This window comes from Heptranchias perlo, chromosome 30 (assembly GCF_035084215.1).
Source record: "Heptranchias perlo isolate sHepPer1 chromosome 30, sHepPer1.hap1, whole genome shotgun sequence".
Taxonomy (NCBI): Eukaryota; Metazoa; Chordata; class Chondrichthyes; order Hexanchiformes; family Hexanchidae; genus Heptranchias; species Heptranchias perlo.
Genome location: NC_090354.1, coordinates 29,729,290 through 29,742,221, shown reverse-complemented (window position 1 = coordinate 29,742,221; position 12,932 = coordinate 29,729,290). Strand labels below are relative to the sequence as shown.

Sequence of the window (12,932 nt, the reverse complement as noted above, 5' to 3'; positions counted from 1 at the left end):
ACACATCTCTATAAGGAGAAGGACTTGGCTCAATAAAGGTTAAAGATTCAGCTCTGAGGAGGTGTGACTCAGAGATCCTTATAGGAATCAGCAGGTGCAGAAACAGCAAACAACATTACTAGTCAACCTTTTGCATCACCATGGCAACCAGCTAGGCCGAGAGGCTGTGCCTGGCCAGCTGATATGCTTCCTTGTTCAGTACAACGCATATGGGCAAGTCAGATAGTGCTGGCTTTCTAAAGGATATTTGGCAGCTCGGTGTCTTCCTGTTTCACAAGAGTGCGTGCACATTCCTCAGATACAACCTCTTGCTGCGAATCTCCAGAGTCTTTGATCCCAAGTTACTGAACTCACAGGGCCAACAATTCCCTCGGCTTCTATTTCTCGTAACAGTGACAGCCCAATAGATTATTTTTTTTTTCCCCTTCGGTGACGTCTAGGTGTGTCTGGCGGAGAGCAGGAGCAAGTCATTGTGGAACCTGATCTTCAGACCATTGGGTGAGTGATTTAGTGTTGTATTTCGCAAAGTCAAAGCATTGCAGTCAGTACCTGTGCCTTCCCAAGGCAGACACTGATTTGTGCGAGTGTGAGGCAGAATGTTCTGTGGGACTTTTCAGCAGCTTACACTTAGAAATAGGGTATGTGTTTTCTGAAAAAAATCTAATGTAAAAGTGTCTCGAGGTGTTGAAGTCTGATGGCGAGTAAGAATGATACTTTCAGATTAACTTTTGGAAGACAACTGAACTCTGAGGCACCAACCAGCAGTCTCTGATCTTTGCACTTTATTCTGTCATGTTCGATCAACACCTCTGTTTACTTTATTTCATGAATTTAAGGCATTGCAGGAGTGGAGCTGACAGCCAGCTCATAGGCCTCGTCCCTTCAGCCTGCTCTCCACAGTGTAAATAAACCCAGATTATTAGGAGCTGGCTCGTAATAATCTGCCCGCCCATGAGAACGACCTTGCTGTCTGAGAGGTTCTCCGGTTTGTTTTTTGTAAAAGTGCTGAGCGCTCTCCACGTGTAATAAACCGCTATAGAGCCGGCTCGTCAAACTGTCCGCTGACTCGGAGTGTAAACGTGTCCGGTGCTGTGTTCGCATCACTCTCCTGGAGTTAAAAAGCGCAAAGCAAAAGTACGTTCTGAAAATCTAAAATGTGTGCAACATCTTAGAATCGTCAGCAAAGAAGGGGCCGTTCGGGCCCATCGTGCCTGTGTCAGCTCTTTGAAAGAGCTATCCAGTTAGTCCTATTTCCCTGCTTTTCCCCATAGCCTGGCAAATTTATCCTGTGCAAGTATTGATCCAATTCCCTTTGAAAGTTATTATTGAATCTGCTTCACGCTCCCTTTCAGGCAGTGCATTCCAGATCATCACAACTCGCTGTGTAAAAAAAACCTCTTCTCAAGCTCTCCCTCATTTCCTTGCCAATTATATTAAAAAGCTTCCATTTAAGAGTGTCTTTGTTCCCTCGAGAGGTCCTGATCACTCGCTGTGTAAAAAAACCTCCTTCTCATCTCTCCTCATTTCCATTGCCAATACTATTAAAAAAGCATCCAATTTACACGAGAGAGTGGTCTTGCCTCCTTTGGGTGGTGCCATCAATATCGAATCACCGCAGCACTGTTTGTCAACTACCATTTCCCAGAACTTGTTTCCAACCTCATCAGTGCAATAGACTTAACACAACTCTGGGAATACAGGGATCGGTCCGGGAATACAGGGGAGGGTCACTCTGGGGGAGGAGCCTCTCTGGGAATATCGGGGGAGAGGTCGCTACAGAAATATGTGGGGGCAGGGATCGCTGAGGGGACATAGAATCATAGAAAAGTTACAGCACAGAAGGAGGCCATTCGGCCCATCAAGTCCACGCCGGCTCTATGCAAGAGCAATCCAACTAGTCCCACTCGCCCGCCCTATCCCCGTAGCCCTGCAAATTTTTTCCTTTCAAGTACGTATCCAGTTCCTTTATAAAGGCCATGATTGAATCTGCCTCAACCACCCGCCTCAGGCAGTGCATTCCAGATCCTAACCACTCGCTGTGTAAAAAAGTTTTTCCTCATGTCACCTTTGGTTCTTTTGGGGGAGGGAGCACTCCACAGATGTGGGAAAGGAGTCAGGGGTCACTCTGGGGGTGCAGACGAAGGCATTACGCTGCTCACAGTATGAAGCAACATGATAAACACGTTGGTGAAGATATTCCCTGCTCCGTATTCCCAGCAGAATGGTAAATACATGAGTAGTCTCGGACTGGATCACTCGCTATCACTCCTCCCCGAGTCAGAAAGTTGAGGGAGCAAGCCTCAATCAGCCGACATTTCGGTGCAGGAGTTCCCTAATGTCGGAGGTGAGGTCCTTCAGGTGAGGCATTAAACCAAGGCACCATTTGGTGGTTCAGGTGAATATTAAAGATCCTGTGACATTTTGTGGAGAAGAATGGGGAGGAATTCTGGTCAATATTCTTCCCTAAACCAAAAGCAACTTATCTGTTAACCTGCCTCACTGCTCCTTGTAGGATCTCGCTACATATAAAATCATGTCCAGGTATCAACACAGAAACAGGAGGAGGCCATTCAGCCCCTCAAGCCTGATCCATCATTCTACTAGATCATGTCTGATCTGTATCTCAACTCCATTTGCTCCATAATCCCTTGATACCCTTACCTAACAAAAATCTATCGACCTCAACCTTGAAAATTTCGATTGACCTAGCATCCTCCGCCTCTCCACCTTCCTCTCCTCCATTAAGATCCTCCTTGAAACCCAGCTTTTTGTCCCTCTTAATTTCACCTTCTTTGGCTTGACGTCCATTTTTAGGTAATGCCACAGTGAAAGCGATTAGGGGCTTGTTTCTGCAGGAACAACGCTATAGAGATACAAGTCGTTGCTCTTGATAGCCAATGATAACAAGAATATTTTATTTCTGTCCAACTAAGTGAGTTGTGTCACAACTAAAAACGGATCAGCTCCACTAAAGACACCCTGAAATTCGTGGGAGGTCCATTCCGCTTGTGTAATTGCGGAGGAGCAGAACGCCCTCCATCCGAGCCCAAAACTGTAGATCCCATCCCACGTCTTGGGGACAGGGTCAGTTGCATGACCAGGGTGAGTGTTTGGGCCCTGGAAGGTGGAGGCACTGAAAGTCACTCCAGCTGAGGTAGCCCCCAGACCCTTTTGGGACAAACCAAAGCAAAAGTCACCAGGATGGATTAGAGTTAAGAAATAAAAGAGGTGCCAATACACTACTGGGTGTATTCTGTAGGCCACCAACTGGTGGGAAGGATATAGTGGAGCAAATTTGCAAGGAAATTACAGAGAGGTGCAAAAGCCATAGAGTAGGGATAACGGGGACTTCACCTTTCCTAATTTAGACTGGGATAATAAGAAGAATATAAGGGGCAAAGAGGGGGAGAAATTTTTGAAATGTGTTCAGGTTAACTTTCTTGACTAGTGTGTTTCTGCCCCGAGGAAGGAGGCATTGCTGGGCTTGGTTCAAGGGAATGAGGCGGGCTAAGTGGAGCAAGTGTCAGTGGGGGAGCATTTAGGGAGCAGCGATCATAATATCATAAGGTTTAGAATAGCTATGGAAAAGGACACAGACCACTCTAAAGTAAAAATACTCAATTGGAGGAGGGCCAATTTCAATGGGATGAGAAAAGATCTGGCCCGGGTAAATTGGAATCAAAGATTGGCAGGCAAAACTGTAATTGAACAGTAGGCGGCCTTTAAAGAGGAGATGGTTTGGGTACAGTCTAGGTATATTCCTACAAGGCAGAAAGGCAGGGCAACTAAAGCCAGAGCTCCCTGGATGATGAAAGAGATAGTGAGTAAGATGAAGCAGAAAAAGGGGGCGTATGACAGATGTCAGGTTGATAACACAAGTGAGAACCAGGCAGAATATAGAAAGTTCAGAGGGGAAGTGAAAAAGGAAATAAGAGGGGCAAAGAGAGAGTATGAGAATAGACTGGCGACCAACATAAAAGGGAATCCAACAGTCTTCTACAGGCGTGTAAACAATAAACGGGTAGTAAGAGGAGGATGGGGCCGATTAGGGACCATAAAGGAGATCTACTGATGGAGGCAGAGGGCATGGCTGAGGTACTAAATGAGTACTTTGCATCTGTCTTTACCAAGGAAGAAAATGCTGCCACATTCACAGTAAAGGAAGATATGTGCACAAACCATTGAAGGTGGCAGGGCAGGTTGAGAAACCGGTTAAAAAAGCATACAGGATCCTGGGCTTTATAAATAGAGGCATAGAGTACAAAAGTAAGGAAGTCATGATGAACCTTTTTAAAACACTGGTTCGGCCACAACTAGAGTATTGTGTCCAGTTCTGGGCACCGCACTTTAGGAAAGATGTGAACGCCTTAGAGAGGGTGCAGAAGAGATTTAATAGAATGATTCCAGGGATGAGGGACTTTAGTTACATGGATAGACTGGAGAAGCTGGAGTTGTTCTCCTTAGAGCAGAGACGGTTGCGAGGAGATTTGATAGAGGTATTCAAAATCATGAAGGGTCTAGACAGAGTGGATAGAGAGAAACTGTTCCCATTGGCAGAAGGGTCAAGAACCAGAGGACATAGATTTAAGGTGATTGGCAAAAGACCCAAAGGTGACATGAGGAAAAACTTTTTTACACAGCGAGTGGTTAGGATCTGGAATGCACTGCCCGAGGGGGTGGTGGAGGCAGATTCAATCATGGCCTTCAAAAGGGAACTGGATAAGTACTTGAAAGGAAAAAAATTGCAGGTCTACGGGGATGGGGCGGGGGTGTGGGACTAGCTGGATTGCTCTTGCATAGAGCTGGCGTGGACTTGATGGGCCGAATGGCCTCCTTCTGTGCTGTAACCTTTTTATGATTCTATGATTCTAAGTCCAAAAGCCTTCACTCCCATTGGAGCCTCTGTCCCTGCAGACTGAGGTAATTAATCCACCCCTGGGATCGATTACCTCAGTCTAGTAAAGTTTTGGGGCCTCTCTAAAGACGTCAACGGGACTCACACCAGCTCTAAGCTGGCATGAGTTCCAATGATGTCTACAGAGGGTATACTGGGGGAGTTCTCAGAGAAGCCTAGGAGCTCCCACAGACACGACCCCCTGTTGTTGGGGGAGATTGGAACATCAGTCCATACCCCCACCCCACTGGAATTTAAAGAGGCACTAAAATGAGGCAGAATCCCAGCAGAACCAGGTTCCAATCCAACCTGCGATATCTTGTTTTGCCCCCTCTCTGGCCCCAGGAATCTCAGGTCCCCTGTATCTTAGCTGCTGCCTTGATCTCGAGCCTATGTCAGAGGCAAATGGTCATCCAACACGCAGAAGAGATTTGTTCAGCTCTTTGTGGAAACCTCAAGGGACTGGCCAGGCCCTCACTGATTGTTGTCAGCGGACAGAAGCCCAGAAATGCCTTGGGACATTTTTCTACATGGGAGGCGCTACATGTAAACGCGAGCTGTCGTTGTTCTCAGAGAGACACACTGATGGTTGGTGCCTTTGTAACAATGACAACTTTACATCCCAGGGTTCTTTAACGGGTGGGGTCGAGAAGAGAAGAAAGATAAAAGGAATTAATGAGCAGAAACTCAGTCTTGGTGGGACGGGTACTTAGCGAGAGACAGTATATTACATAGAATTACATAGAATTTAGGGCACAGAGTTACAGAGTCTACAGCACACAAACAGGCCATTTGGCCCAACCTGTCTTTGTCGGTGTTTATGCTCCACACGAACCTCCTCCTTGTAAGGTGTTCCGTTCCCTTCCGCCTTACACCGGTTCTTGGACCTCGGAATTACAAGAACAAAATTGCACACAACAAACAGGCTTTGGCTCAACCCAAACTTGTTAGTTTATTCGACCAACAAAACCCCAGTCCAAACCCTTCTATGATTTGACTGAAACTTCCAATCACTCGTGCGTCTAGTCGTTACCGATGCTGATCATAGGCCTGGACCTGGAAATAACCGGTTTCCGTCCTTCTTCCCTTGACTGCAGCCTCCGCAGTGCGAACCCCTCAGTGGTTTGCCCTGGAACTTATAATCACCCATGTGGCTGGTCGTTACCGATGTTGATCGTGGGCCTGGATCTGGAGGGGACTGGTCTCCATCCGTCTTCACCTGACTGCAGCCTCCACGTGCTGCTGTTGTACCTTTTTATAGTGTTCCAGTCATGCAAACCCCCACCTGGGCCTCATCCCCGTGGTTTCAGCGATCAATCTGTTGGATGGCTTGACATTCACACCTCTTCATCTGGGCATCTCGGTGATTCAAAACTCCTTAGTTGTGCAGAGCTGTGAGGTCGAGATACAACTCCTCATCTCCTCCCCGCTACCTGCACAGCATCAGGACAATACGGTATTCCTCACTGTGATGGGCCCTTGGCTCACAGCATTGTTTAGCTGTGAAAGGCCTTCTGTTCTTGTCAGAGACTGGCTCAGAGGCTCAGTTTGATTATACATTGTCTCGATGTTAATGTGTCTTCGCAGGGCCTCATTGTTTAGTGTAAATGAGTCTCCGAAACTGATCATGGGCTGGAGTCTCTTTGACTGGCACCTGGGCTTAACTCTTTTATATCTCACAGCCTGTTTCATGTCCTGCATTTTTACAGTATTTTCCATATTTGTAGTCTTACACCCTCTTCATCTCACCCTATCAGCATATCCTTCTATTCCTTTCTCCCTCATGTGTTTATCTAGCTTCTCCTTAAATGCATCTATGCTATTCAACTCAACTACTCCTTGTGATAGCGAGTTCCACATTCTCACCACTCTCTGGGTAAAGAAGTTTCTCCTGAATTCCTTATTGGATTTATTAGTGATTATCTTATATTTGTGACCTCTAGTTTTGGACTCCCCCACAAGTGGAAATATTTTCTCTCCGTCCACCGAATCAAACAATTTCATTTTCTGAAAGACCTCTATCAGGTCACCTTCAGCCTTCTCTTTCCTAAAGAAAAGAGCCCCAGCCTCTTTCAGCCTTTCCTGATCAGTATATCCTCTCAGTTCTGGGAGCATATACTACAGAAACAGGCCATTCAGCACATACTCCTGGATCCCTTTGCTCCACAAACCCATTTAGTCTCTTATTTTCCAAGCAGTATGTGGCCTCTTTATTTCTCCTATCAAAATGCACCACCTCGCACTTATCTATATTGAAATTCATTTGCTGTTTACATGCCCGTTCTGTAAGTTTATCAACATCTTCTTGTATTTTGTCACAGTCGTAGAATCGTAGAAAGGTTACAGCCCGGAAAGAGGCCATTCGGCCCATCGAGTCCGTGCCGGCTTTATGGAAGAGCATTCCTGCTAGTCCCACCACCCCCCCAATTTCCCCGTAGCCCTGCAAATTTTTTTTCCTTTCAAGTACTTATCCAGTTCCCTTTTGAAGGCCATGATTGAATCTGCCTCCACCACCCCCTCGGGCAGTGCATTCCAGATCCTAACCATATTAACTATACCCTCCAATTTGATGTCATCTGCACATTTTGAAATTATACTTCTGATTCCCGAGTCCAAATCGTTTGTGTAAATGGTGAACAGCAGTCCACTTCCCACCTTCCGCCAGTCTGAGTAACTACCCTTAACCCCTACTCTCTGTTTTCTGTTTTGTACCCAGTTCGCTATCCATTCTGCTACTTGTCCCCTGACTCCACATGCTCTCTGACCTTAGTCATGAGTCTACTATGCGGCACCATATCAACGGCCTTTTGAAAACCTAAAGATATTATTTCTACTGAATTACCCTTATCTACTTCATCAAATAATTCAATAATGTTGGCCAAGCATGACTTTCCCTTTTGAAATCCGTGCTGACTATTCTTTATTAAATTTTTGGTTTCTAGATGTTTTTCTGTTACATCTTTGAGTAAAGATTCCATTATCTTTCCTACCACCGACGTTAAGCTAATTTGGCTATAGTTCCCTGGACTTGTTCTATTAATATAAACTAAATGGTACAGTTTTAAAGGGGGTGCAGGAACAGAGAGACCTGAGGATTCACAAACACAAATCTTTGAAGGTGGCAGGACAAGTTGGTAAAGCTGTTAAAAAAATCCATACAGGATCCTGAACTTTATAAATAGAGGCATAAGGGGTTAAATTGGACAAGGCCAATAACTGGGCACGGGTATTGCGATCCACGACTAACCCGCGCCTGGTGCTTCCTGCGCAGGCAGGACGAGATATTCGTCCGGCCTCAGGACTTACCTGACAGCAAACAGGCCTGACACGAGGGTTCAAGGAAATGCGCACTTTCCACCAGCAGGGGGAGCCCCAATCTCTTAAAGGGAGGACGGGCGCTAAATTGGGTCGTGTAGCGCCCGTTGTTTCGGCGCTACACGGCCTCGCCAACATCCAAGATGGCGACTTGGATGCGCACGCACGTTTCCTGCATGACGTGCTCCAGGCACCATCTTGGTATAGGAGTTAGCACAGGCGCAGATAACGAACGCTGGAATCATGTAAAGTAGGGAGAAAATGGCTTCAATCAGTGTGCAACGCTGATTTAAAGTGATAAGTCCCAAAATGGTGTCTAACGCTCAACTCAACCTTAACCCCGACCATCTGAACGTGTCTTAGAGTGCCTGGAGGACCCCCCCATCAGCGCTATTTAAAGGGACCATGCAGGATTAACAGGATAGTGGCTGGATTATTGTCTCTGGCTGACGAGACATTTGTAACTGTTTTTGGAGGTCTCTTAGACTTCAATACTAGGACGCAGGGACATAGCCTAACATTTAGAGCCAGGTCGTGCAGGAGTGAAGTTAGGAAATGCTTCTACACACAAAGGGTGGGAGACATTTGGAAAGATGTGGGATTTAGTAGTGCACAACCTTTATTCAATGTTTTAACATAACTCATCAGTGTGTAAACATAAGGATGGGACCTGCATCTGTGTTTTACGTGTGCGATGTCTGATCTCTGTTCAGACTACGTGCAGCCAGTTGACTGTTATTTTCAGCAAATAACAGGTACCTTTAAGAGATTTCGAAGAAACATCCTCCCTTTAAGAGATTGCGCTCCCTCTGGTGGTGGAAAGTGCGAATTGCATTGATTCCCCGTGCAAGGCCTGGACAGGAAGGCTGATTGCAGGTGAGTGCTCCGTTGGGTCCAAACTTGCGTCCTGCCTGCTCCGGGGCCATTGGGCGCGGGGTGACAGCACATCGCGCTACCCGCGGACAAAAACGGCCCCGATCAAATTTTTCCCCCGATGTCTCTTAAAATCTCTTAAAGGTGGCTGTCATCTGTTATTTGCTGAAAATAGCAGTCTGAACGGAGATCAGACATCGCAAACATAAAACACAGATGCAGATCCTATCCCTATGTTTACACACTGATGAATTATGTTAAAACATTGAATAAAGGTTGCGCACTACTAAATCCCACATCCTCCAATCTGCACACCAGACCTCACCAATCTGCTGATCTGAGTTTGTACCAGGCCTGTGAGAGTGCGTGCACCAAGGTTCTCTGCTGATGCACTATAGACCTTGGTGCAAGACGTGGACAGAAGGAGGGTCATCCTATATCCGCAGGGGGGCAAGAGGCCCTCCAGACATATGCTCAAAAGGCAGTGGGAGGCAGTGGGGGACGAAGTCAATGCCAGGAGCAATGCACCATGAACATGAAAAGAGCCCCAGCCTCTTTCGGCCTTTCCTGATCAGTATATCCTCTCAGTTCTGGGAGCATATACTAAAGTGCAGGAAGAGGTTCAATGCTGTGACACGAGTGGTCAAGGTGAGTCAACTGTCAAGTGGCGTCTCCTACCAACTGCACCATGCACTGCACCCCCATCACCCACATACCAACAAACTCTTTCCATCAGTACTCAACTCTGCCAATCAGACGCTTCCTCTCACCCTTACACATTACCACTGTTGCAAGCTGCCCAGCCACAACTCACAGGCCACACACAGGGTTCCATTCACAACCCCTCAGATAATGAAGCAGTCCGGGCCCACATGCAGCAAGACCTGGACAACATCCAGGCTTGGGCTCATAAGTGTCAAGTAACATTCGCACCAGATAAGTGCCAGGCAATGACCATCTCCAACAAGAGAGAGTCTAACCACCTCCCTTTGACATTCAACGGCATTACCATCGCCGAATCCCCCACCATCAACATCCTGGGGGTCACCATTGACCAGAAACTTAACTGGACCAGCCACATAAATATTGTGGCTACAACAGCAGGTCAGAGGCTGGGTATTCTGCGGCGAGTGACTCACCTCCTGACTCCCCAGAGCCTTTCCACCATCTACAAGGCACAAGTCAGGAGTGTGATGGAATACTCTCCACTTGCTTGGATGAGTGCAGCTCCAACAACACTCAAGAAGCTCGACATCATCCGGGACAAAGCAGCCCACTTGATTGGCACCCCATCCACCACCCTAAACATTCACTCCCTTCACCACCGGCGCACAGTGGCTGCAGTGTGTACCATCCACAGGATGCACTGCAGCAACTCGCCAAGGCTTCTTCGACAGCACCTCCCAAACCCGCGACCTCTACCACCTAGAAGGACAAGAGCAGCAGGCACATGGGAACAACACCACCTGCACGTTCCCCTCCAAGTCACACACCATCCCGACTTGGAAATATATCGCCGTTCCTTCATCGTCGTTGGGTCAAAATCCTGGAACTCCCTTCCTAACAGCACTGTGGGAGAACCTTCACCACACGGACTGCAGCGGTTCAAGAAGGCGGCTCACCACCACCTTCTCGAGGGCAATTAGGGATGGGCAATAAATGCTGGCCTTGCCAGCGATACCCACATCCCATGAACAAATAAAAAAAAACACTGGCAGCTATTCAACCACGACAGGCACATCACATAGACACACGTCCCGCTTTCTTGTAGAAGAAGGTGGCGCATATCAGGAGGCAGCAAGTGGCAGTGGCATTCAGCCCCTCGAGCCTGTTCTGCCAATCACTGAGATCATGGTGGACCTGTGACCTAACTCCATATACCTGCCTTAGCCCCATATCCCATAATACCCTTGGTTCACAGAAATCTATCAATCTCAGATTTAGAATTCACAAGTGAGCTCGCATCAACTGTCATTTGCAGAAGATCGTTCCAAATGTCTCCCACCCTTTGTGTGTAGAAGCATTTCCTAACTTCACTCCTGCACGTCCTGGCTCTAAATGTTAGGCTATGTCCCGGCGTCCTAGTATTGAAGTCTAGGAGACCTTCAAAAATGCATGAGCAGCCAGCAGCAATAATCCAGCAACAACCCTGTAAATCCTGCATGGTCCCTTTAAATAACACTGGTGAGGGGTCCTCCAGGCACTCTAAGACACGTTCAGATGGTCGGGGTTAAGACTGTGTGTTAAGAGGAACATTAAGTCCCAAAATGGTGTCTCTCACTTCAAATCAGCGTTGCAAACCGATTATATCCATTTTCTCCTTTACATGCTTCCGGTGTTCGGTATTTGCACATGCGCTAACTCCTATAGCAAGATGGCGTCCGCGCACGTCATGCTAGAAACGTGCGTGCGCTGTCAAGACGCCATCTTGGCACTTTGAGAGACCGCGAAGCCCCTGGACGGCTCAATTTCTAGCCCATAGTGAACAAAAGCAAGGAAGGTACGCTAAACCTGCATAAATCTTCATAAAACACTGGTTCAGCCTCAGCTGGAGTTTTGTGTTCAATTCTGGGCACTACATTTTAGTGAGTGCAGGGGAGATTTTCTAGACTGGTATCAGGGATGAGGGACTTCAGTTGTGTGGAGAGACTGGAGAAGCTGGAGTCGCTCTCCATAGAGCAGAGAGTGTGACGAGGAGGTTCAACGATGCAGCATTTTGATCGAGTAAATAAGGAGAAACTGTTTCCACTGGCAGACTGTTAACACCCCGCCCAATGGGCGATAGCGAATCAGCAGCCTGTTTTACACACCGACCAACGGGCGATAGCGAATCAGCAGCCTGTTTTACACACCGCCCAATGGGCGATAGCGAATCAGCAGCCTGTTTTACACTCCGCCCAATGGGTGATAGCGAATCAGCAGCCTGTTTTACACCTTGCCCAACGGGCGATAGCGAATCAGCAGCCTGTTTTACACACCGCCCAATGGGCGATAGCGAATCAGCAGCCTGTTTTACACACCGCCCAATGGGCGATAGCGAATCAGCAGCCTGTTTTACTCCCCGCCCAAAGGGCGATAGCGAATCAGCAGCCTGTTTTACACTCCGCCCAATGGGCGATAGCGAATCAGCAGCCTGTTTTACTCCCTGCCCAATGGGCGATAGTGAATCAGCAGCCTGTTTTACACTCCGCCCAATGGGCGATAGCGAATCAGCAGCCTGTTTTACACTCCGCCCAATGGGCGATAGCGAATCAGCAGCCTGTTTTACTCCCCGCCCAAAGGGCGATAGCGAATCAGCAGCCTGTTTTACACTCCGCCCAATGGGCGATAGCGAATCAGCAGCCTGTTTTACACTCCGCCCAATGGGCGATAGCGAATCAGCAGCCTGTTTTACACTCCGCCCAATGGGCGATAGCGAATCAGCAGCCTGTTTTACTCCCCGCCCAAAGGGCGATAGCGAATCAGCAGCCTGTTTTACACTCCGCCCAATGGGCGATAGCGAATCAGCAGCCTGTTTTACTCCCCGCCCAATGGGCGATAGCGAATCAGCAGCCTGTTCTACACTCCGCCCAACGGGCGATAGCGAATCAGCAGCCTGTTTTACACTCCGCCCAACGGGCGATAGCGAATCAGCAGCCTGTTTTACACTCCGCCCAAAGGGCGATAGCGAATCAGCAGCCTGTTTTACACACCGCCCAACGGGCGATAGCGAATCAGCAGCCTGTTTTACACTCCGCCCAATGGGCGATAGCGAATCAGCAGCCTGTTTTACTCCCCGCCCAACGGGCGATAGCGAATCAGCAGCCTGTTTTACACCTTGCCCAATGGGCGATAGCGAATCAGCAGCCTG

At 47.9% G+C, this 12,932-nt stretch overlaps 1 protein-coding gene across 1 annotated transcript in view; it reads left to right on the top strand.

Annotated features, from left to right (window-relative positions):
* The first annotated feature begins 209 nt into the window (after nucleotides 1-209).
* Nucleotides 210-12,932, top strand: part of cyb561 (cytochrome b561) — a 33,173-nt gene continuing 20,450 nt past the window's right edge. Inside the window, exon 1 of the mRNA XM_067969116.1 lies at nucleotides 210-498. The gene's annotated coding sequence lies outside the window, so the exon portion shown is untranslated. The remainder of the gene's footprint in view (nucleotides 499-12,932) is intronic.